At 46.5% G+C, this 24,668-nt stretch overlaps 1 long non-coding RNA gene across 1 annotated transcript; it reads left to right on the top strand.

Moving 5' to 3' along the window:
* Positions 1-6,842: 6,842 nt before the first annotated feature.
* LOC119472682 lies at positions 6,843-13,228 on the top strand. The gene is made up of 3 exons (XR_005201860.1): positions 6,843-7,087; positions 8,373-8,429; positions 12,650-13,228. It is a non-coding gene; the product is annotated as an uncharacterized LOC119472682 (long non-coding RNA).
* Positions 13,229-24,668: the final 11,440 nt, after the last annotated feature.

Raw genomic sequence — 24,668 nt, 5'->3', positions numbered from 1 at the left:
TGATCTCACCTCACTGCAACCTCCACTTCCGGGGTTCAAGTGATTCTCCTGCCTCAGCCTCCGGAGTAGCTGGGATTACAGGCGCCCACCACCATGCCCAGCAAATTTTTTGTATTTTCAGTAGAGATGGGTTTCACCACCTTGGCCAGGCTGGTCTTGAACTCCTGACCTTGTGATCTACTCACCTTGGTCTCCCAAAGTGCTGGGATTACAGGTGTGAGCTACCGTGCCTGGCCTATTGTGATTAAATATTTTGGACATAGTAGGATCCTGTAGCTGAGTAGTTTTGAAACCTTGGGGGTTATCAAGTGAGTGGATGCTGAGGAAAGTGGGCTGCCTTTTTAAACATGCTGCTCTTTTTCTCTTTGCAAGGGGTAGAAATTTGAATTTATCTTCAGGGGTAGATTCTTCTGGAATTCCCTTCTGGTTCCTTAGCCAGTTTTGTTGACTCTCACCTCTTGTTCATACCTGTGGAAACTAGGAGAGGAGGTGCCCGTGCCTCCAGGTGAGGCGAAGCCCTTGGGGCAGGAATGCACAGAGAGGATTGCAGCCAGGGGAGTCATGGACAGGAACTAAACTGTGGCTGGGGGACACGTGCCAGCAGAGAGACGTGTAGCAATATTAGTATTCATCTGGAATGTGCGGGAAGAGTCTGGGAGAGGAAACTGGACGACGCCTGGACTTTCTGAGCCTGTAGAGTGTGCTGGTTAGTGGATCATGGCCCCTTAGCCCCAGGTTCATCCTTTTTGCCTTCTCTACAAAAACAGATCAAGGCCTTTTATTTTTTTTTTCATTATTATTATTTTGAGATGGAGTCTCACTCTGTCACCCAGGGTGGAGTGCAGTGGCACAATCTCGGCTCACTGCAGCCTCTGTCTCCTGGGTTCAAGTGATTCTCCTGCCTCAGCCCCCTGAGTAGCTGGGATTACAGGCACCCACCACCACACCCGGCTAATTTTTGTACTTTTAGTAGAGACGGGGTCTCACCATGTTGACCAGGCTGGTAGTATTTTTGAAACGGAATCTCACTCAGTTGCCTAGGCTGGAGTGCAGCGGCGTGATCTCAGCTCACTGCAACCTCTACCTCCCAGGTTCAAGCGATTCTCCTGCCTCAGCCTCCCAAGTAGCTGAGATTACAAGTGCGGACCAGCGCGCCTGGCTAATTTTTGTATTTTTAGTACAGATGGGGTTTCGCCATGTTGGCCAGGCTGGTCTCAAACTCCTGACCTCCACCCGCCTAGGCATCCCGAAATGCTGGGATTACCGTGAGCCACCGCACCCAGCTGGATTAGGCCTTTTCAACAACGGCCTTTGCCAGCTGGCTTGTTATTAAGCATGGTGGGTATGGGGCATGGGAAGGCACTGTAGGAGGACAGAGTTTTGTTTCCAGGTTGCCATGCTTCTGCTCAGCAGCTCCTGCAGCTTGGGAGGCTTCTCTGGGAGTACCCAGTGGCCACCTGCTTCTTCCAAGAATGCTGCTTTTTTTGTAGGTGCTTTTGTAGTGAAAAGCCTCCAGAAGACACCTCCCTGTGAGCAGTGTTCTTCATACTGTAAAGGGTAGATAACCAGCAAGTGAGGGTGGATTTCTAGCAAGTACCACTGGTTGGCACCTCAGTGACCTCTCTGCCACTTAGTGAACCATGGCTGTGCCTTCCCCAGCGGGGTCTGAGTCTTAACCCCGGGGGAAGGGGAAGCTTTCCTTGGGTGCACTCTCTCCACCCTGGGGTGATGGCTGCTCCTTCAGTGCTTCCATCTGCTCTTCCTATTTTCTTTTGTCTTTCTTACTAGCCTAGTCAATTCCCCGTTACTTCTAATCCCGTTGTAGTTAATAATTGTTTGTATTAAACTTTCACTGTTGAAATCATTGTGTGGTCTCTCTCTTGGTGGGACCCAGATGGATACACGTAGGATGGGAGCTCAGACTCTGGTTACTTGGCTGTCAAAGGATGTTGTCTGTCTACAAGAACCAGGAGAGCTGGAGCCATCTGAGTTCTATGTATTTTTCAAGTTTGTGCAACAAACATGTTACTTTTATAATCAGAAAAATATTTTAAAAGTGTGAAAAATGCAATAAAAGAAGCAAGAAAAATAAATAAACGCACACCAGCACCCCCCATCCCTTGTCTCAGTGTGGTAAATGAAGGTCAGAAGTAAGAAGTACTTACAAAGTGTTGGCCAGGCACCGTGGCTCATGCCCATAATCCCAACACTTTGGGAGGCTGAGGTGGGAGGTTCATTTGAGGGGTTAGAGACCAGCCTGGCCAACATGGTGAAACCCCGTCTCTACTAATAATACAAATATTATCTGGGCGTGGTGGCTCATGCCTGTGGTCCCAGCTACTGGGAAGGCTGAAGCAGGAGAATCACTTGAACCCGGGAGGTGGAGGTTGAGTGAGCTGAGATCGTGCCACTGCACTCTAGCCTAGGCGACAGAGCCAGACTCCATCTCAAAAAACAAAGCAAAACAACACCCCCTCCCCGCCCCCCACAAAAAAACCCAGTAAATAAGTGTCAAGGAAGAAAAGCTCCTTAGAGGTGACGCTTGACTTGAGCACGAAAGGGTGGGTGGTGTGGGAGGATATTTTCCCAGGCAGAGCCAAGTGCGCAAAGATGCAGACACGACCAGGGGAGGGCTACGTGGTGGGAGGGGCCAGTCGCTACCGGCCAGTGTGTATAGAGCCCGTGGTGGTTGAGGGTGGAGAGCAGGTCTGACCGATCCCCGCAAAGCCTGGAGGCTTCATTTTGAAACTGTGGGTTTGTTGTGGGAAAGCTAATTCCATCTGTCTTTCTGACTCACAGTTCTCCACTCATCTCCAGTTACGGAGACTGGGTCGTATTCACGCACTGCATGCACCTAACTGACCAGGCTGCTGTGCTCTGAACTTCAGCCCTGGGACTGTGCCCAAGGCCATCCTTCCCATCTGGCTGCTCCCAGCCAAGGACGGGTGGCGGCGTGGACGCGAAGGTAGGCAGGTTCCAGGGAGAATCGGGATCCCCATGATGGGCAATTTTGGCTGAAGCCCTCATGGATGATCTTGCTGAACTTTTCTTAGACTGCAGAGAGGCCAGGATGGGTGCTTCCCTGCCTCCTTCACCTGGGCTCGGATTTGCAGAATGCGCGGCCCTCTCCAGCTCTCACAGCTCCCGCTCTCACAGCTCCTCCTCATTTAGTTACACAGCCGTTTCCCCCAAGAAAACCCTCCGCATTTGTCCTGACTGGGTGCTGCTTCTTGGAGGATCCACCCTAACGTACGGTCTGCATCTACTTTCCCTTCCCCCAGGGCAGGGAGAGTAATTCCTGGAACTTGGCGTTCCAGGCAGCTTTCATTCCTGCGTTTCCGGAGCTCCCTCGCCCTTCCCAGCGTCCGGGCCCACTGGGCCACTCAGCCTTCTCTCATAAAAATCGCAGCTTCCGCCGGGCGCCGTGGCTCACGCCTGTAATCCCAGCACTTTGGGAGGCCGAGGCGGGCGGATCACCTGAGGTCCGGATTTCGAGACCAGCCTGACCAACATGATGAAACGCTTTCCCTACTAACAAAATTAGCCGGGCTTGGGGGCGCATGCTTGTAATCCCAGCTCCTCAGGAGGCTGAGACGGGAGAATCGCTTGAACCCGGGAGAAGGAGGTCGCTGTGAGCCAAGATCGAGCCAAATCGCGCGCGCGCGCGCGCGCGCGCGCGCGCACACACACACACACACGCGCGCAAGATCGCAGCTTCTCCATCTGGAAGGTCCCAATTCGACTGGGCCCTCGAGTCCCAACTCTATTGCCACCTCCGCTGTGAAGCCGTCTCCTCTCCGAAGGGGAAGGAGATGGGAAGTCTGTGGCCGCTGACCTCTGCCCGCCTTTCCTTGGTGGAACCCAAGGAGCGCTGTCTTTAAACTCTTTGGGGAAAGGACGGGGTCGCATGGGCGCATCGCGTCCGCGGTCGCAGGTAGAGCCCCGAGCTCACAGTGAGCGCGTGCTGGGTGTCTCTGGAGTTGTTGTTTTCATTATTTGTGTTGTTCCAAAAGCAGGCACCGAGGGACACGGTCCGGCATTAGCCGGGAGCTGGAGTCGGGGGGTTCCAGGCCAGGTGCGGGGCGGGGCTGGGGCGTGTCCGGGGCGTGTCCGGGGGCGGGACGGGAGGTGCGGTCGCAGCTCGGGCCTCGCCGGCTCTGCGCGCGGGACTGGGGCAGCCGTAACAGTGGCCGCGGTCGCCGCAGGCGCACAGCGCGCGCCCGAGTGGAGAACAAAGTGACCCCCAAAACTTCTCCAACTCCGCCCGGCGTCCCCGCGAGGGCCACGCGCCGAGGGGCGCGGAGTGCGGCGTGCGACCGGCTCCACAGAGCCAGGCGCGCGACCCGAGGTAAGGGGCGCCCGGGCGAGGGCGCAGGAGGGCGAGGGAGGCGCGGGGCGGCAGCGGCTCCGGGTGCCCTGTGGGCGGGGTGGCGCGCGGCCGGCGGTCCCCTCCCTTCCACTTTGTTGGCCGCCCCTCTCTGCCCCCGCTTTCCTCAGAGTCCCGCAGAAGGTCGCAGCTGTGGAGCGCGGCCTGGCACCTTCTCCCCGGAGGGCGGCAGCGTCCGGGTGCAGCCTGGCACGGGGGACGAAGCACTTTCCAGAAGCTCAGAAACGAGGTCCTTGGTCCCCTCTCGCTGCGTGACACGCGGGGCCCACTTTCAGCCCCGGTCCCATCCCGGATGGGAGGAGGCGGCGTCCCTGCCTCCAGATACCGAGGTCCTTGCCCAAAGCGGTGCCGTGTATGCTCGGAGTGGAGCACCCGCTGCGCCCACGCCCGCCTGGCGACCTCGGAAACTCAGGAAGGGGCTGCGGCGGAGCAGGATCCCAGGCGGTCGGCTCTGCGAGTGTAGACCGTGCGGTCCCTGCTCAGCCCCTCCTGCTTTTCCGAGCACGGGAGCCATCCCAGACAGGCGCCGCTCCTAGGGGGGCTGAAGTGCCAGGTTTCTGTGAAAGCCGACACGTTGTACCCCTAATGTATCCTATCTACCAAAAGCAGTCGAGAAAGAAGAGTCCATTCTTTCAACCATTGGTTGCCGACAGCCGCTGGAAAGGTCTGGGAGTAAGATTGCACGAGGTGTTTTTATCTTTAAGGAGCGGTGAAACTTAGTATTGATGAGCTCCCATGCCTCTTTTTTTTTTTTTTTTTTTTTGAAAATAGGTTAACTTTATTTAAAGGAGGGAAGGCTGCTTGATCCCTAAGATAATTTCATTCAAGGGGTGGTTTTCCTGCTTTTCTCTGCAGGATTCAGGCAAGAAGCCACTTGGTGACCCTCAGCTTTCTTGGGTGGTGGTAAGACCTTTATTTACAAAGCAGCCAAGGGCCTGGCATTCTCTTCTCGTGGTAATTCACACATTCTACCTCTTGCTCCCCAAATGATGCTGACAACCTTAACAGACAACACTGACTACTCCAGTTCTCTTCCCAATCGATTTAAGCCAGAGTGTCTCTAAAATCCTACCAACTTTTGTACAGGTGCAGATCATATGCTGTAAGTGTTTCAGTTCTGGGCTCTGGATAAAACAGTGTCCATGGCTGGTTTTACAATTTGGGCATAACTGGTAGAACTGATGTGTATATACTCTTAGGAGTATTTCCTGATGTTCTTTAAGATTATGTTTTTAAAATGTAGGATCATGATTGGTGCACTTCTGCAAGCAAACTTTTGTTCCACTGGATTCTACCCACTCACTTTATAGGAAAATAAAACTTGTTGCTTCAGGGTGTCAGAGATTTTTGGTAAATGTAAAAGAACATGGCAAGGTATAACTGAAGAAGAGTTTGTTATTTACAGTGGCAAAACACGCCCCTAATGATCTCAGAATCAGCTTTCAACACCTTGACATACCATGCTAAGATGCTTCGCAATGTGGCACCTTGCCTGCCTTTCCAGTTCCATCTACTGACTTTCCCCAGGCCTCCCGACTCTCCCCCGCTTTCACACTGCCTGCTCTAGACACATCAAACTACTCACAAGTTGTCATTTCCAGACCACTGTTTGGAATGAATGAAATTCTGCTCACACTGTTCTTAGGCCTCTTGTCCATCTGTCAATTACCCACACATTCTTAATGTGTCAGTCAAATACCTTCTCTGGGAAGCCTTTCTTCCCCCTTATCCCTAGGCAAAGTTAAGCTCCTCCAGTAGTCAGTGCTTCCACTAGAACACATTTTTGTATATACATCTGGCAGTGCTACCTTGCACAGTTGTTAAGGCTGTTCACTGCATAAGGTCATCTCGTCCAGCAGGCAAGTGGAGGCTGAAATGCAATTCACGTTCCACTTCCCAAGCCTCTGGTGCACTCTTCTCCACTGGAGGAGGATGTATTTGGTAATTTAAGCAAAAGTACAGTGTGGGTTAGTAGTGACCCTGACTAAGCCTGTCCCTACTAGTATACTTAGCATCCATCACTTCAACTGATGTAATAGGAGCTCAGTTAAGGTTCCGTGAATGAGTGAAGAAAGAAAGGATTCTTTCTTTCCCCTTTTTTTTTTTTTTGAGACAGGGTCTCCCTTTGTCACCCAGGCTAGAGTGTGGTGACATGGTCTCGGCTCACAGCAGCCTCAGCCTCCCCAGCTCAAATGATCTTCTCTTCTCAGCCTCCCAAGTAGCTGGGACTACAGACGCCTGCTACCACATCTGGCTAATTAAAAAAAAATTTTTTTTGTAGAGATGGGGTTTTGCCATGTTGCTCAGGCTGGTCTCAAACACCTGAGCTCAAGTGATCCACCCTCCTTGGCTTCCAAAAGGCTGATATTGTAGGTATGAGCCACCACATCCAGCTAGAAAGGATTACTTCAAATGAAGTCTAGAAAGAAGTAAGAGTTTGGGGCCGGATGTTTTTGTGTAAGTCAGTATACAGAAATATGCTTCAGTTTCTCTATCTTATGTCTGGGCTGTTTCGGTGATGCCTAGGCAGATGTCTTCTTGATTATAGGGAAGAATCTGTAAGTGTGAATTCATGGGTGGGCATCAGGGATTTGTGTCAACAAGCGGTGGACCTCCTCAGCTGATGACTTTTCAGGGCATTAAGGTTTACATGTCTAATCGTGAGTTGCTGTGAGAAGTAAGGGTGCAAGAAACTTGAAAGTAAGGCCCTAAAGAGGTTTGCTCACATAAACATGTGCTAATAAATTGCATTAAAGTGCCATTTTGTATATAAGAATTTAAGTCATCCTAAGGTGAGATGTCACAGATTAAGAAAGTAAGAAGGGCTTGAGTCTGATTTATTTAGGATTTCCAATAAGATCAGTATTTAATATCGCAGTTTATGCATGAAAAATGCAGTTTTCATTAAGGGGGGCAATTTGCAAGCTGAATTGGCTGCAAGAGTTGTAAAAATGCTCCAAATTTGGTTTGTAGTTAAAAATTAACAATTTGTGGGGCAATCTGGTGGTATTTTTCAAGCTACAGTAAGTATGTGAATTATCACACAAACATTTATAAGATTGTGATATAAAATTATATACTGGTAGTGTCAAAAGTGTTTGCTAGTTATATGGAATATTGGCATCTCTAGAATTCAAAGCACTGGGATAACTTTAAGGATAATATGGACCAATTCTCCCGTTTTATGGGTAAGGAAACTGAGTCCCAGGAACTTGTCCAGGGTCACTGAACTTGTCTAGAGACATAGCCAGAATGAACTTTCAGAGTTCCTGGCTTCTGCTTCATTGCTGTTTAGTCAAGTACCTGTAAGAACAGCCGTTTACGTGTTCCATCACTGGCTTCACTTGGAAAATCTTGAAGTTATAGGCTAAATTTTTAGATCTCAGGGAAAGAAAAGATTTTCAGTGCCAAACACAATGCCCTGGATAAACTAGGCATGTGATAAATATTTGCTGAATGGAGGAATGAATGAACAAACCAGGTGATAGCTTTCTTATTTAAAGTAATTGATAAGAAATGACCCAAAGTCCATTTGGAGTGGAGTTTGGCCCTTGTGTTTGTATTTCTTAAATGCTATAAAAAGTATTGGTTAAACTTTATGGAAAAGATGGGCATCCATATTATATGTTCAAAGACATTTGATATGCTATAGTAAAAATAATTTTTTTTTGAGACCGTCTCGCTCTGTCACCCAGGCTACAGTGCCGTGGCAATCTCAGCTCACTGCAACCTTGTTGCCTGGGTTCAAGTGATTCTTTTGTCTCAGATTCCCAAATAGATGGGGTTACAGGTGCCCGCCACCACGCCCTGCTAATCTTTGTATTTTTAATAGAGATGGGGTTTTGCCATGTTGGCCAGGCTGGTCTCGCACTCCTGACCTCAGGTGATCCACCCGCCTTGGCCTCCCAAAGTGCTAGGATTACAGGCATGAGCCACCGTGCCCCACCAGGAAAAATAATTTTTATTTCTTTATTATTTTCTATAGTAGAAGCTAGAACTCCTGACAGAAAGGCATAAAGGAAAAACTCAGGATTTGGAATCAGTAGATTTATCTGAAAATTAGCTTTGTTTCTACAGACTGTAAACGTCACCAGCCTCAGTTTCTTGTAACTTCTTTTTTTTGAGACAGAGTCTTGCTCTGTAGCCCAGGCTGGGCATGATCTTGGCTCACTGCAACCTCCACCTCCAGGGTCCCGGTCCCGGTTCAAGCAATTCTCCTGATTCAGCCTCCCAAGTAGCTGGGATTACAAGCATGCTCCACCATGCCCAGCTAATTTTTGTATTTTTAGTAAAGGTGAGTTTCATCATGTTTGCCAGGCTGATCTTGAACTCCTGACCTCGTGATCTACCTGCCTCGGCCTCCTAAAGTGCTGGGATTATAGGTGTAAGCCACTTCGCCTGGCCTCTTGTAACTTCTTAAATCTCAGAGTTGTTACAAGGATCAGATGAGCTCAAGTGCATGAAAGCACTTTGCAAACTTTGGAACAATGAGCAGTAAGAGGAGTCAGAAGCTATGGCAGTAACTACTTGGCCTGTGCTGGGCCATCTGTATACATCGTCTCATTTATTCCTCTAAATTTAAAAAAAAGCAAGACTTTTGTGGAATAAGGAAGAAATTTATGCTTAACTCCCTCAACGTTAAACATGTATTGAGTGAACTCCCTACAATATGTTAAGAACTGGTAAGCTGGTCTGCATGCGGTGACTCACGCCTGCAATCCCAGCACTTTGAGAGGCTGAGGCGAGTGGATTATCTGAGGTTGGGAGTTCAAGACCAGCCTGACCAACATGGAGAAACCCCCATCTCTACTAAAAACACAACAATTAGCCAGGTGTGGTGGTGCATGCCTGCAATTCCAGCTACTCGAGAGGCTGAGGCAGGAGAATCACTTGAACCCGGGAGGCGAAGGTTGTGTCATTGTGCCACTGCACTCCAGCCTGGGCAATAGAGTGAAACTCTGTCTCAAAAAAATAAATAAATAAATAAATAAAAAAGAACTGTTAAACTCTGAACACTCTGAACATGATAGTAAGAGAACTTCAAGTAGAGAACTGTAAGTGACGTTAAGTGACACAAAAGCAAATTCCTTAAGTTTTAGGTGAAGGAGTGATAGGTAGATTTGCATTTGAAACCAGTTCTGTTCAGGCACCATGGCTTATGCCTGTAATCCCAGTACTTTGGGAGGCCAAGGCTGGTGGATCACTTGAGGTCAGGAGTTCAAGATCAGCCTGCCAAAATGGTGAAACCCCATCTCTACTAAAAATACAAAAATTAGCCAGGCGGTACATGTCTGTAGTCCCAGCTACTCAGGAGGCTGGGGCACGAGAATTGTTTGAATCTGAGAGGTGGAGGCTGCAGTGAATCAGGATCGCACCACTGCGCTCTAGCCTGGGCAACAGAACGAGACTTCCTCTCAAACAAACAAAAAGAAACCAGTTTCTTTTTAGATTGTTGTGCGTAGGTTTAGGGGAGCAAGACTGGCAGGAAGAAGGTCAGCGGCAACAGTGTAGATCATTAAAGGAGGTGGCAGTAGAACAGTGGGGACAGACATGGAAGAAGATTCCAGAAATATAAAGGAAGTGGGACGGACCTGGTGACTGAGAAAGTGGAGGGCAGGGAGAGTCACATCCAGTAAACGATGACACCCAGGCTGCTCACCCATATGACAACCCAGAGGGAGAATGTTGGAGACCTGTAGGATCCCTTACCCAAGTTCAGTCGTTTGAAATTGCACAGCTGAGATTTGAGTCCCGATCACCTGAAGTCAGGAGTTTGAGACCAGCCTGACGAACATGGTGAAACCCCACTGAGATCAATTTGATTTCACCATGTTGGCCAAGCTGGTCCACATGGGTCACATGGGATCCAAGTGACCCATGTAAGCCTTCCACCCTGTATCCTGACCCAACGGTTAGCATGCCCTTAATTGTAAACAAATAAAGGATCTTAATAAGAATCATCTAGCATTTGAAAGCTTTTATTTTTATGAAATCTTTTTTCATAATATTATGGGAAAAAAAGGGCCCACAGATGATTACTGCCAGCAGACATAGGCTGGTGCCCTGAGAAGAGTCCCTGCCAGAAAGGTATAATGTATTTCCTCTCTTGGATGTTATATGGCCGGGGCTTTGGCCCACTCCGCTCCAGGCATTCCATCTAGCTGGAAATTGGTCTGCTTTGTTTTCATTTATGAGGTTTGTAGATTGAGTAACCGAATCTGGACTGCAGCATTCATTGTGTTTTCGTGGTGTTGGATTACAAGCTTTCTTTTAAATTCATGGTTAGGTTTCTGAATGCGCCTTTTGGACGTGGTTCATCATGAGTTCCCATTACTAAGTGATTTCTTTGCATAGGGAACAGTATGTAAAACTTGAATTTTGAAGCTCTTTTTGTTAGTAGTTTGGGAAATGGTACAATGAATAAGCTTGCAAGTCTTTTCTTATACTGGTGAAAGTTAAGGATTCTCATTACCTGTCAAATATAGTGATGAATTTTAGTGCAATATTTTTTGTTATTTTAAAATTCGAAAAATTGTATTGTTGTTGTCTAGTAAAGAGCATTCTGTGCCTTAAGATTTTCATTTCTAAAAGGAGGATGACAGCAGTGCCTTCTTAGAATATTCTTTTGAGAATTGAGAAATTAATAAATAGAACATAGCTGGGGGTGGTAGCTCACGTCCATAATCTCAGCACTTTGGTAAGCTGAGGCGGGATGATACTTGAGGCCAGGTGTTTGAGACCAGCCTGAGCAACACAGTAAGACCCTGTCTCTACAAAAAAAAAAAAATACAAAAATTAGCTGGGCATGGTGATATATGCCTGTAGTCCCAGCTCCTCAGGAGGCTGAGGTGGGAGGATTGTTTGAACCCAGGAGGTCGAGGCTGTAGTAAGTCAAGATCATGCAGCTGCACTTCAGCCTGGGTGACAGAGCAAGACCTCATCTCAAAATAAAATAAAATTAGCATAATGTGCTTAGAACCTGGCCTGACACAATGAGAAAGTTCACTGAGTGTTTTCTGTTTCTTTCTGTCATTTTTTCCCTTGCTTTATTTCCTGTCTGGTTAACCCCCAGGCATCTATAGAGACCCAGAGAAGCTGTCCCTCTGAGTTGCTCCTTAGGCACTTGCCTGGTCTATGTCAGCCCTCACATTCGTCATATACTATTTAATTTTTGGTGACTTCTCCATTATGCAGGGAGTCCTTTGATAGCTTTATTTATTTATTTATTTATTTGATGAAGTTTTGTTCTGACACCCAGGCTGGAGTGCAGTGGTGTGATCTTGACTCACTGCAACCTCCACCTCCGGGTTCAAGTGATTCTCCTGCCTCAGCCTCCTAAGTAGCTGGGATTACAGGCACCTGCCACTACAACCGGCTAATTTTTGTATTTTTTTTTTTTTAATAGAGACGAGGTTTCTATTGTTGGCCAGGCTGGTCTCGAACTCCTGACCTCAGGTGATCTGTCCTCCTTGGCCTCCCAAAGCGTTGGGATTATAGGTATCAGCCAGTGCACCTGGCCATGCTTGTTTTGTTTTTGTACTGCTTTTAAATCCAGGCTGGTGCTTTAGTGAACACTTTTATTTCTTTTGAGACAGGGTCTCGCTCTGTCGCCCAGGCTGGAGTACAGTGGCGTGATCACAGCTCACTGTAACCTATGACTCTCCCAGGTTAAAGCAATTCTCCTGCCTCAGCATCCCGAGTAGCTGGGAGTACAGGTGGGTTTCATCATGCCTGGCTAATTTTTTTGTGTTTTTAGTAGACACGGGGTTTTGCTGTCTTAGCCAGGATGGTCTCGATCTGCTGATCTCATGATCTGCCCACCTTGGCCTACCAAAGTGCTGGGATTACAGGCGTGAGCCACTGTGCCCAGCCCTGTGAATACTCTTAAATGATGGTTGACAGAATGTGTGAAGTGTTTACTGAAATTGTTTTAAAAGTATTATGATTGTGAGATTGAGAGAACCTTTGCCAAATATTTGACTGTCTAAATGGACTTTATCAGTACTAAAGTGCTAAAAGTTAAAATACATAAAGGTTGATCCATATTTTTGCCCCATGTGTGGAGTTGTAGCAAGGTTGTTGTACTGGATATTTATAGCTCTAGATTCTGGTGTGGAAGACACCTTTTACCCATTTGGCAAGTCACCTAGACATTTGAGGGACTTAGTTTCCTCAGGCAAAGAATAAAATTGTTCTCTGATGATTCTCAGTGTCTTCTGGCAATGGAGCCACTAAATCCTTCGTCTGAACCTTCTTCTTCAGGCCTTGTGCTAAGGTTATGATTGGCAAAATAATAGTCGTACTTCTCACCACTCTGTAGAGCTGTGAAGCTGATTTGAAATGAGGTCTCTCAAAAGCACATGGTGCCTATGAGCAGAAATAAAGGAAGAACCCATCTGGAATACATCAAAACGAATTAAGTTACCTTTTGCGTTGGTGGCATTTGAAACTTCTGGGATCAATACCTACTGCATGAATACATGAAGCCTGGAGGAATCAGAAACCAAAATATTTTCCCATTTCACTTGTCCATTTTGAATTTTCCCTCTGGAAAATCATTCTGTGAAACTGGGTTAGCCTTGGTGACCCTCCCTTGACAGCCATCTGCTGAACCGCTCGTTGGGAAGCGCACCATGTGTCATGTGGGCAAATGCCTTCAGGTTACACAGATTTGAAAGAAAATCAGAAACCTCACTGATTGGATCCATTCGTTGTGGATACACTCGTGCCCTCCCAGCAGGTTCCACTTGCTTGCATCTTCTTCTGTGTTAGAATTTTGTTGTTGTGTTAGGTTGTTGTATACATCGAAAGTAATTGCAAAAACCACCATCACTTTTGCACCAACTTAATAACTAGAGAGTACTGGCTTCCTCAGCCTTCCAGTCTCATCTCAAGTGTTCCTTCTAAAGCTTTTCCTGCTCATTTTCTGACCCTTCATTTTCTCTTGAAAAGTCATCACTCTGTCCTCACCACCGTCAGGGTCCATCCTCCACATGGCCACCTTCTGTGTATGGTGGTTACAACCTTGTGAGTACAGTGGGTGTATGTGTCTCTGTGTCCTTCTCTCTCTCCCCATTGGGTTCCTTATTAATGATATACAAATGATTGTCATGGCCAGGCGCAGTGGCTCATGCCTATAATCCCAGCACTTTGGGAGGCCAAGGTGGGCGGATCATTTGAGGTCAGGAGTTCGAGACCAGCCTGGCTAATATGGTGAAACCCCGTCTATACTAAAAGTACAAAAATTAGCTGGGTGTGTTGGCGGGTGTCTGTAATCCCAGCTACTCGGGTGGCTAAGGCAGGAGAATCACTTGAACCTGGGAGGTGGAGGTTGCAGTAAGCCAAGATTGTACCCCTGCACTTCAGCCTGGGGGAGAGAGCAGGACTCCCCTCTTCCCCCCAAAAAAGTGCTTTCTGTTGAGTCTGTTATGTGAGGTGTTTTGGGACTCACATGGCTTTTATCACTTTGCTTTTCTCCATTTTGATGGGTGACAGAAGATGAGCTATTTGAGAGAACTTATATGTGTTTCATTGAATTGTTCTTGGTGTTTGTCCAGTTAGAGGTAACTGTTCAGTTCCAGGTAGTCAGCATATCGTACTGAAAAAAAGACTGGATCCCTGGATTTGGGGCAGTTTTGCCAAAAATTGCTGCGTGATCTTGAACAAAGCAGTATATTCTCTCTAGGTTACCATTTCTTTATTTTTAACTTTGGACTAAATGAATTTTGGGGGTCCTTTCAACTATAAAACTCAATGTTTCTATGCAGCTACACAGTATAAGAAAAGAAAAAAAAAAACATTTTATAAAAGTTTAAAAGTAGGGCTGCAAGATGGCCACACTTGGTGTTGGAATCCAACCTTGTGACCAGAGTGATGGGGAGCAGGAACAGGACTGGGAGTCTCTGGCACCCAAGAGGCCCTGACCCAGGGCAGGAAACAGGTTTAAAGACCTAGGCTCATTCTGGTGCTGGAAGAGGCCAGTCTGGAGGCTGTCCAGGTAGGGAAGGCATAAGAGCTGCTCAGCTGTGACAGGCACAAGTCTCCGTTGTTGAAGAATGGATGGGACCCTGGGGAGGTGTGCTCAGACCAGCCCACCAGAGTTCCCTGGTGCCGATGGATAGTCCTTGGATAGTCTGCTGAACCGAGCCGGTGTGCTGCAGCTTTACATCCACACGCAGAAGAAAGTTCTGATTGAAGCCCCACACCTGAATTCCCAGAACCTTTGACCACTTTTGCGGCCTCATGGTTTGGCTTTTACACTAGCTCAGTGTTGGAGTAGCTGACGGCTCCCAGAAGCTCTTGAAGGTAATTAAGAATCAGTGTCAGATCACTTTGGTTGGAAAGTGAATTATTATTGTTGGAAATAAAATATTATTTTATTTTTATTTTATATTATGTTGTTTTATTTTTTTGATGGAGTCTCTTTCTGTCACCCAGGCCGGAGTGCAGTGGCACGATCTCAGCTCACTGCAGCCTCTCCCTCCCAGGTTCAAGCCATTCCACCGCCTCAGCCTCCCCAGTAGCTGAGATTACAGGCACACACCACCATGCCTGACTAATTTTTTATTTTTGGTAGAGACAGGATTTCACCATGTTGACCAGGCTGGTCTCAAACTTCTTACATCAGCTGATCCACCCGCCTTGGCCTCTACAAATTCTGGGATTACAGACATGAGCCACTGTGCCTGGCCTTAATTTGTATTTTTAGTAGAGATGGGGTTTCACGATGTTGGTCAGGCTGGTTTCAGACTCCTCACCTCAGATGATCTGCCTGCCTTGGCCTCCCAAATTGTTGGGATTACAGGCATAAGCCACTGTGCCTGGCCTGGATTCTTAATTACCTTCTCTTTCATACATCCAGTTGGATGTATGAAGATTGGCACTTCTTTTTTTTTTCTTGAGACGGAGTCTTGCTCTGTGGCCCAGGCTGGAGTTGCCTCCTGATTAGCTGGGATTACAGGAGCTCACCACCTTGCTCAGCTAATTTTTGTATTTTTAGTAGAGACGGGTTTCACCATGTTGGTCACGCTGGTCTTGAACTCCGGACCTCAAGTGATCTACCGGCCTTGGCCTCCCAAAGTGCTGGGATTATAGGCATGAGCCACCCACCATGCCTGGCTGAAAATTGGCACTTTTTTTTTCCATCCCAGTGGCCAGCGATATTCGAGAGCTGGTACCCAGCAGTGATACTATTGTTTTTGAGGTGGGGGCATTTTCCCGCAACAGTGCCAGTGTAGAATATACAGAGAAGATGGTGGCCATCAGCTGGCATCCCCTTTCTGCTGCCTTCGCCTGTGTAGAACTTACCGCCCTGAGATGACCTTCCTGCCCTGAGACTGCGGAGTCTGGGAAGCCAGGGCTCCACATACGCTCTTTGTTTATCCCATGAATACTCTTCTTGTGCATCTGGTTGTTTTGGGGGTTCCTAAACTTAGCGGTATCTAATGGTGTAAACTGTTCCCCTTGGACCTTGGGGACAGATGTGAGGTTACAGAGTTAGCAGTTTGGTTCCAGGCTTGGAAGACAGGCTTTAGCTTCACATTTCCAGCTTCCTGCGCTCTGTAAAAGAGAAACCTGATTATTTCAGCCATAGCAAGTCTGGAGAAGGACTGTGAAAGAAAGCAGTCAGGAATGCTCGTGGTGAAAAACCGAACACACAGAAATGATTGTATCTGATGCAGTCCAGGGCAGAAAGAGTGGAGGAGCAGGGCCTTGTACCCCTCCCTGCCCACCATAGTGGTGGCGGTGGTAGCAGCACATACATAGTCATAGTAAATTGGCAGAGGAAAAACACAACTGATTCCTGGCCAGAGGGCGAGAGATAAGGCAGTGTGCATGGGGGAGCCGAGAGGCGAGATGTGGCCCTCTGCTCCTTCCGAGTTTCCCCTTTGGCCCCAGTGAGACTTGGCCAGCAGCAGAGGCACAGCTGGGAGTGCCATGTCTTAGCTGTGAGGCTGTGAATAGGGGGATAAGTAATTTATTTATTTATTTATTTCCTTCCTTCCTTCTTTCCTTCTTTCCTTCTTTCCTTCTTTCCTTCTTTCCTTCTTTCCTTCTTTCCTTCTTTCCTTCTTTCCTTCTTCCTTCTTCCTTCTTCCTTCTTCCTTCTTCCTTCTTCCTTCTTCTTTCTTTCTTTCTTTCTTTCTTTCTTTCTTTCTTTCTTTCTTCTTTTTTTTTTTGAGACAGAGTCTCACTTTGTCCCTCAGGCTGGAGTATAGTGGCTCGATCTCAGCTCACTGCAACCTCTGCCTCCTGGGTTCAAGTGACTCTCGTGCCTCAGCCTCTCGAGTAGCTGGGATTACAGGCACCCACCACCACGCCTAGCTAATTTTTGTATTTTTAGTAGAGACGGGGTTTCGCCCTGTTGGCCAGGCTGATCTTGAACTCCTGACCTCAGGAGATCCGCCTGCCTCGAGCTCCCGAAGTGCTGGAATTACAAGTGTGAGCTGGACAGGTGCGCTGATGGATGCCAGTAATCCCCGCACCTTGGGAGGCCAAGGTGGGTGGAATACCTGAGGTCAGCAGTTTCAGACTGGTCTGACCAACATGGTGAAACCACGTCTCTACTAAATACAAAAAATTAGCTGGGCGTGGTGGCGCATGCCTGTAATCTCAGCTACTCTGGAGGCTGAGGCAGGAGAATTGCTTGAACCTGGGAGGTGGATGTTGCAGTGAGCTGAGATCGCGTCATTGCACTCCAGCCTGGGCAACAAGAGTGAAACTCCGACCAAAAAAACAAGCAAGCATAAGCCACTGCACCCGGTTGTGATAAGTAATTTCTGCACCAGCCCTGCTGAAGGCTACCTACAAGACAAGACATTTGATTGGAAGGCTGGTCAGTCACTCCTCGTTCCTGGTCTGTAGTCCTTCCAGCTTCTTCCCAGCGTGCCTCAGTAAGTCAGAGTCATCAGTGCCCATACTATGTATGTAGTAGCCAGGCTCATACTTGGAGTTCTCCCCAAATTTCTAATACCATCTTTTCTTCCAAGTCTGTTGCTCTTTTGTATAACCTGGTAGTTTGAGCTTAACTGTAGGACATTTACTTACCAGGGAAATAGATGATTGCATCACCTTTAACTCCTCTTTCTTTGGTACCGTTGCTTTTTGAATATAGTAGGCCCAAAAGAAGATGTGGCTAAGAAAATAGATGAATTTATAGAGAGGAGAGAGGCGGCTGACGTAGACATGGCCTGGAGCATCCCTCACTGCCGGAGGTTGCAGTGGGTTCCTCTGAGCTTCACATGCAGGACTTCCGTTACCTTAAGCCATTTGCCCTACATGGAGAGGCAGAAGGCAGTCATGGTATAACCCACAATGAGCCAGTGGATGGTCTGTTGCACCAGAGTAGAAGGCTTGGAGGATGGTAACAGAGGTCAGGTTGCAGCGGGGCCTGGTGGCTCATGCCTATAATCCCAGCACTTTGGGAGGCCGAGGTGAGTGGATGTTCACTTCAGGAGTTCGAGACCAGCCTGGCCAATATGGTGAAACCCCATCTCTACTAAAAATATAAAAAAACTAGCCAGGTGTGGTGGCGGGCACCTGTAATCCCAGCTACTCGGGAGGATGAGGCTAGAGAATTGTTTAAACCTGGGAGGCAGAGGTTGCAGTGAGCCGAGATCGCACCATTGCATTCCAGCCTGAGCAACAGTGCGAGACTACGTCTCAAAAAAAAAAAAAAAAAAAAAAAAAAAAAAAAAAAAAAAAGAGGTCAGGTTGCTCAGGGCAAGGCTCTTTCCAATTAGCCTGGCAGCCTGGGGAAGGAGGAGTGGCTCATTGGGGACTAGTCCCTCATTTCCCCTTTCACCCCCAACCCTGGAGGACTGCCTGTCTTTCCACAATAACAATGAGGAATTCCATCTGGAAGCAGGCCAGGTTTCGTGAGGACAGGCTATGTCAGAGGCCCAGGAATCTTGGAGAGACCCTGAGAGAGGTTTTGTTTTGTTTTGTTTTGTTTTTTGAGGTGGAATCTAGCTCTGTCACCCAGGCTGGAGTGCAGTGGTGCAATCTTGGCTCACTGCAACCTCCATCTCCCGGGTTCAAGCAATCCTCTTGCCTCAGCCTCCTGAGTAGTTAGGACTACAGGTGTGTACCACTATGCCTGGCTAATTTTTGTATTTTTAGTAGAGACGGGGTTTCACCATGTTGGCCAGGCTGGTCTCGAACCCCTGACCTCAAGTGATCTGCCCAACTTGCCCTCCCAAAGTGCTAGGATTACAGGTGTGAGCCACTTGACCCAGCACTGTGAGAGTTCTTTACTTTTTTTTTTTTTTTTTGACACAGAGTCTTGCTCTTGTGGCTCAGGCTGGAGTGCCATGGTATGATCTCTGCTCACTGCAGCCTCCACTTCCTGGGTTCAAGCAATTGTCCTGCCTCAGCCTCCTGAATAGCTGGGGTTTGCCACGCTCATGGGTGAATCACAAGGTCAGGAGTTCGAGACCGGCCTAGTCAACATGGTGAAACCCTGTCTCTACTAAAAATACAAAAATTACTGGGTGTGTTGGTGCGTGCCTGTAATCCCAACTACTCAGGAGGCTGAGGCAGGAGAATTGCTTGAATCCAGGAGGCAGAGGTTACAGTGAGCTAAGATCAGGCCATTGTACATCAGCCTGAGCAACATTTTTTAAGACTTTCCCCCCAAAAAATTAAAAATAAAAAAAAGATGGAGTCTTTATTTTTACTCTGTTGCCCAGGCAGGAGTGCAGTGATGTGATCTCGGTTCACTGCAAACCTTGCCTCTTGGGTTCAAGCAATTCTCCTGCCTCAGTCTCCCGATAACTGGGATTACAAGTGCCCACCACCATCCCCAGCTAACTTTTTGGATTTTTAGTAGAGATGGGGTTTTGCCATGTTGGCCAGGCTGGTCTTGGACTCTTGACCTCAAGTGATCCGCCCGCCTTGGCCTTCCAAAGTGTTGGGATTACAGGCATGAGCCATTGCTCCCGGCCAATTTTTGTATTTTTTATATAGAAAGGGTCTTGCCATGTTGTTCAGACTGGTCTTGAACTCCTGGCCTCAATCAGTCCTCCCACCTCGGACTCGCAAAGTACTAGGATTACAGATATAAGCTATTGCGCCTGGCCTGCTACTGGCTTTTTGATCATACTTTGAGAAACTGCTCTAAATGAGGCAAGACTTGCCCTCTTAGGGGATTCAGTGTATGTAGGGGGTGTCGGGGAGTGGAACGAGATCTGTCTTCTCATGTCTTTCCTCAGCACGATGCCCTTCTGAAATGCCTTGCTTAGGATTGTGAGGATCTAACTATGTTAGTTAATTTGCCAGAGATGGGCAAGAGATTTGTAGGCCTCTCACATATAAATGAAGCATAGTTTTTCTTATTTCAGAATGATCCACGATGTGTGGCTTGACAGGAACCATTTTTAAAGCAAACATCTGGTTTCTAAAGAAAAGCTTTGTTGAGGCCAGGTGTGGTGGCTCACGCCTGTAGTCCCAGCTACTCAGGAGGCTGAGGCAGGAGAATTGCTTGAACCCGGGAGGCGGAGGTTGCAGTGAGCCGAGATTGCACCACTGCACTCCAGCCTGGTGCCTGGTGACAGCGTGAGCCTCTGTCTCAAAAAAAAGAAAAGGTTTGTTGAATATACTAGTTATAAGCATATTGACAGTGAAAACGATTTGATGAAGTGTCAGCCTACTTAAAAACATCTATTTTATAATGAATATTAGTGAAAAACAGCACTTCCGCATCTTCAATAAAGGCCATTTCCTGAGGGATTCCAACAGGCAACACTTTGCTTTCTTCTATTTCAGTTTACCATGTAATTGGAATTTTAAGATGACCTGTCTTTAAAAATTGAGGGATGTCACTAAGTCGGACAGTCATAAGTCCCATCCTGGCCATTAGTCTGAATGTGTGAGGAAATTGAGCCCACCGGATGGTTGACATTGCAGGAGTCCTGGTATGTGCTGAGGAGAGAATGTCATTGCAACGTGGATGTTTGTCACTGAAGCTACATTTTGATAGTTTGATAAATCACACTAGAAAATTCACTCAGACCTAGCTCAGAGGAGTTACTAAATAAAAAGAAAAAGGAAAAAAAAAAAAGAAAATTCACTCAGACATGGAGTGTACAGAGTTGGTAGCCAAGAGTTGGAATTTTCAACAAATCAATAAATTTATTGTTCAAAAACAGATGGACACATAAATGTGTGTTTGTCAACCTTAAATAATACGCCATACAATTTTTTCCACTGTCTAAAGGAAAATCTCTAAACATTTGTAGAATGCATTGAAAATTCTTGAATAATTTCAAGATATAAACGTATATTTCTGTGTGCGGTAGATGATATGACAAACTTTTGAAAACTATGTAAGTAACAGTGATACTTAAATGAGAATTTATATTCACATATGCCTGTTCAAAATGTCCCAAGTCACAAACCATGCTGTAGTTTTCAAAGTTACCATTTATTAGCAAGCATTTTATAACAGAAGAAGACTTTTGGCTGGGCGCGGTGGCTCACGCCTATAATTCCAGCACTTTGCGAGGCTGAGATGGGCAGATCATGAGGTCAGGAGATCCAGACCATCCTGGCTAACACCATGAAACCACGTCTCTACTAAAAATACAAAAAGTTAGTTGGGCATGGTGGCACATGCCTGTAGTCCCAGCTACTCGGAAGGCTGAGGCAGGAGAATCGCTTGAACCCAGGAGGTGGAGGTTGCAGTGAGCCGAGACTGCACCACTGCACTCCAGCCTGTGTGACAGAGTGAGAATCCATTTCAAAAGAAAAAAGAAGAAAAAAGAAGAACAGAAGAAGACTTTTAAAATCATCTAGTTCAACTCATTTTTTAGAAGAGAAGGTTGATGTTTCTGGCAAGTTAAGTAACTTGTTTCAGTTCCTCCAACCTAAGAAGATAAAGGCAGACAGAATTAGGCCTAGATTCCAGAATTCTTTAAACTTTTTTCTTTAATACTTAAAAATTAGGCTGGGCGTGGTGGCTCACACCTGTAATCCCAGAACTCGGGAGGCCGAGCAGGCAGATTGCTTGAGCTCAGGTGTTTGAGACCAGCCAGGGCAGCACGGTGAAATCCTGTCTTTACAAACAATACAAAAATTAGCCAGGCATGGTGGCACACACCTGAAGTGGGAGGATCACTTCAGCCCGGGAGACAGAGGCCGCAGTGAGCTGAGATCGCACCATTGCACTACAGCCTGGGCAACAGAACAAGACCCTGTCCCAAAAAGATAAAATAAAATAAAATGAATAAAAAATAAAAAATTAGAAGAACTTGTTATGAGAACTATATCAGAAAGCCAGGGAATCTTTTAGATTTTCTGTGTGAATGGACACTAAACTTATGAGGTTTTGATATTAACAAAGATTATAACAAATTCTTAGCTTGTGCACTTTATGGCCTGATCAGCAGAATGTACAACTTTAGAGAAAATGGCCCACAAATGAGAATTATCAGTGTTGATTAAAGCAGATTGAATCATCTGGTCTAAGATAAATATAAATAGATCTTTTCCCAATCAAGTGTAAATAGGGAATTTGAGGATACTCTATTGGCTATTTGAGCCCAAAGGAATCTTAGAGGCAGTGTAGTTCCCTCTTCATTTTATGTGAGAGGAAACATAGCTTTGTCCTGCCTTCATGTCATTTTTATAAGCAACTATGAGGTTATTGTTGATAATATTTTAAGGAAAGCCAGTTGGCTGGGCACGGTGGTTCCTGCCCGTAATCCCAGCACTTTGAGAGGCGAAGGTGAGTGGGTCACTTGAGTTTGAGACCAGCCTGGCCAACATGGAAAAACCCTGTCTCTACTAAAGATACAAAAATTAGTTGAGTGTGGTAGTGGGTGCCCGTAATCCCAGCTACTCAGGAGGCTGAGGCATGAGAATCACTTGAACCCTGAGGCAGACGTTGCAGTGAGCCGAGATTGCACCACTGCACTCCAGCCTGGGTGACAGAGTGAGACCCTGTCAAAAAAAAAAAAGGAAAAAAAATAACAGTTGACATCTTCAGAGTCCATCAGCCTATATTACTTGTAAACAAAATAATTATAAAGCAAATGTTCATGAATTTATTTCCTTATTTATTTATTTTTGAGACAGTGTCTTGCTCTGTCGCCCACCCTGAAGTACAGTGGTGTGATCATTGTTCACTGCAGCCTTGAATTCCTGGGCTCAAGTGATCCACCCACCTCAGCCTCCTGAGTAGCTGGGACGACAGGTGCACACCATCACATTGGCTAATATTTAACTTTTTATTTTGTAGAGATAGGGTCTTGCTAGATTGCCTAGGCTGTTCTCCAACTCCTGGGCTCAAGTGATCCTCCCGCCTTGGCCTCCCAAAGTGCTGGGATTACAGATGTGGGCCACTGCACACATCAAGATGTCCATGAGTTTCAAAATACATTTTATTTTTGATTATATTCAAACCAATGGAAGAGGTTAGTAATGATTCTATAAAGATGGTAGTTCAGGGACTAGGACTGATTTTCCTGTGTAAGGCAGGGTGCCATGCTGTTAAATGTACCCTCAATTGCTGTGTAAGGACAGATGCCTGTGGCCTTGCAATGACGGTGAAGTGTCCAAGAAAAGGAAGCCTGTTGTCCAGGCAAGTGGAAATCATCCTTAAATTGTGGTCTCAAGTCTGCTTTTTAAGTCTTGTGTGTTTGCTGAATTATTTCGTAGAAGTTTGCAGGTATATACAATCAGGCAAGTGCTGGCCGGGGTCAGGTGAAGGGTAGTGGGGAATTTGCCAAGAGATGAAGAAGGCTTTGCCTGTCAACTCATCATTATTACAGTGTATCCCTTTACGCTAATACATCTTAGAGAAATGAGTAAGCAAGCAGAGGCCATGACGATGCTTATGTTATTTGTGAGCTGATTGCATTGTTCAGGAAATTAGCTAAAAGGGGTACCTTCATGTATTCTCCAACACAAGCCCCTCCACTTTAGCAGGTATTTATCTTCTAAGATGAAGTTGACTTAGTGAGTGCTTCCCAGGGACTAGATCGAAAGATATTACTTTATAAGGGAAAAAATGAGTAGCAGGTTTGATAGGTTGATTTTCACAGTAATTTATCATAGTTATAGATATTCGAGGTTCATGCTGTAATTTCTCATTTGGGATCCTTAAAATTTGTTAAAATAGCATGACACTGAGATGTGGCTTACAATTAGCGGTTAGTCTGGATAGTGCCTCTTATATGTATATTACGCAGAAAGTCAGCAAAATCATCTGTGCAGATGACTAACATACCCAAACCTCACAAAATGTAAGGTATAGAGAAATCAATGGCTTCAGGCTAGGGGTGAGATATAGTCACATTCCTACTTATTTCCAGATCTCCAAATCAGGTTTTCCTGGAAGGAGCAGTCTCCGCTCAATAATCCTCCCATGTTTTGTCTCTGTGGTGCTCTTTGAGTAATGTTGGTCACTGACAGTCTGAGGTACCACAGCCCTGTTTTTCTGGAAATAATTCATTTTTATTTTTAAACTGCTCCTTGCGGAGCAGGACCACCCCAAAGGCAATGTGCTCAGAGAAGCTGGAAATAAATTTCTTTTTTTTTTTAATTTTGAGACAGAGTCTCACTGTGTCGCCAGACTGGAGTGCAATGCACAATCTCAGCTCACTGCAACCTCTGCCTCCTGGTTCAAGTGATTCTCCTGCCTCAGCCTCCCAAGTAGCTGGGATTACAGGTACCCGCCACCATGCCCAGCTAATTTTTGTATTTTTTTGTAGAGATACAAAAAATGTCTCCATGTTGGCCAGGCTGGTTTTGATCTCCTGACCTCGTGATCTCCCTGCCTCGGCCTCCCAAAGTGCTGGTATTACAGGTGTGAGCCACTGCGCCCGGTTGGACATAAATTTATTAGCATCGCTCTGTTCTTTTGAGGATCGGTGTCTGAAAAGTACATAAATTCCACTCTCTTGAATTATTCTTTGAAACTCAGACTTTTATTTGACCCTTTTGGATGTGGGCGTTTATATTATAAGAAAAGAAAAATGCACTGACTGTACTGTAGCAGTGTTTGGATACCTTACTGTGATGTTTTTACTTTTTCAGGGGATGAATCTATGTTAGGTTCAGTGTTTTGGGGGCAGCTGCTTTGTGTGTACTGCCATGGAGATGGAGGATTGGAATAGGAAGAGGAAGAGAATAATGGAAAGCACATTTGGGTACTGTTTTAGAACAGAGGTTCTCAAAATTCAGGGCATCAGAGTCACCTGGAGGGCTTTGGTAACGCATAAATCACTGGGTCCCATCCTCTGTTGCTGACTCAGGGATTCTTTTTTTTTTTTTTTTTTTT

The sequence above is a fragment of the Cebus imitator genome, unplaced genomic scaffold, assembly GCF_001604975.1.
Source record: "Cebus imitator isolate Cc_AM_T3 unplaced genomic scaffold, Cebus_imitator-1.0 Scaffold6, whole genome shotgun sequence".
NCBI lineage: Eukaryota > Metazoa > Chordata > Mammalia > Primates > Cebidae > Cebus > Cebus imitator.
This window is presented reverse-complemented; position numbering and strand designations above follow the sequence as displayed.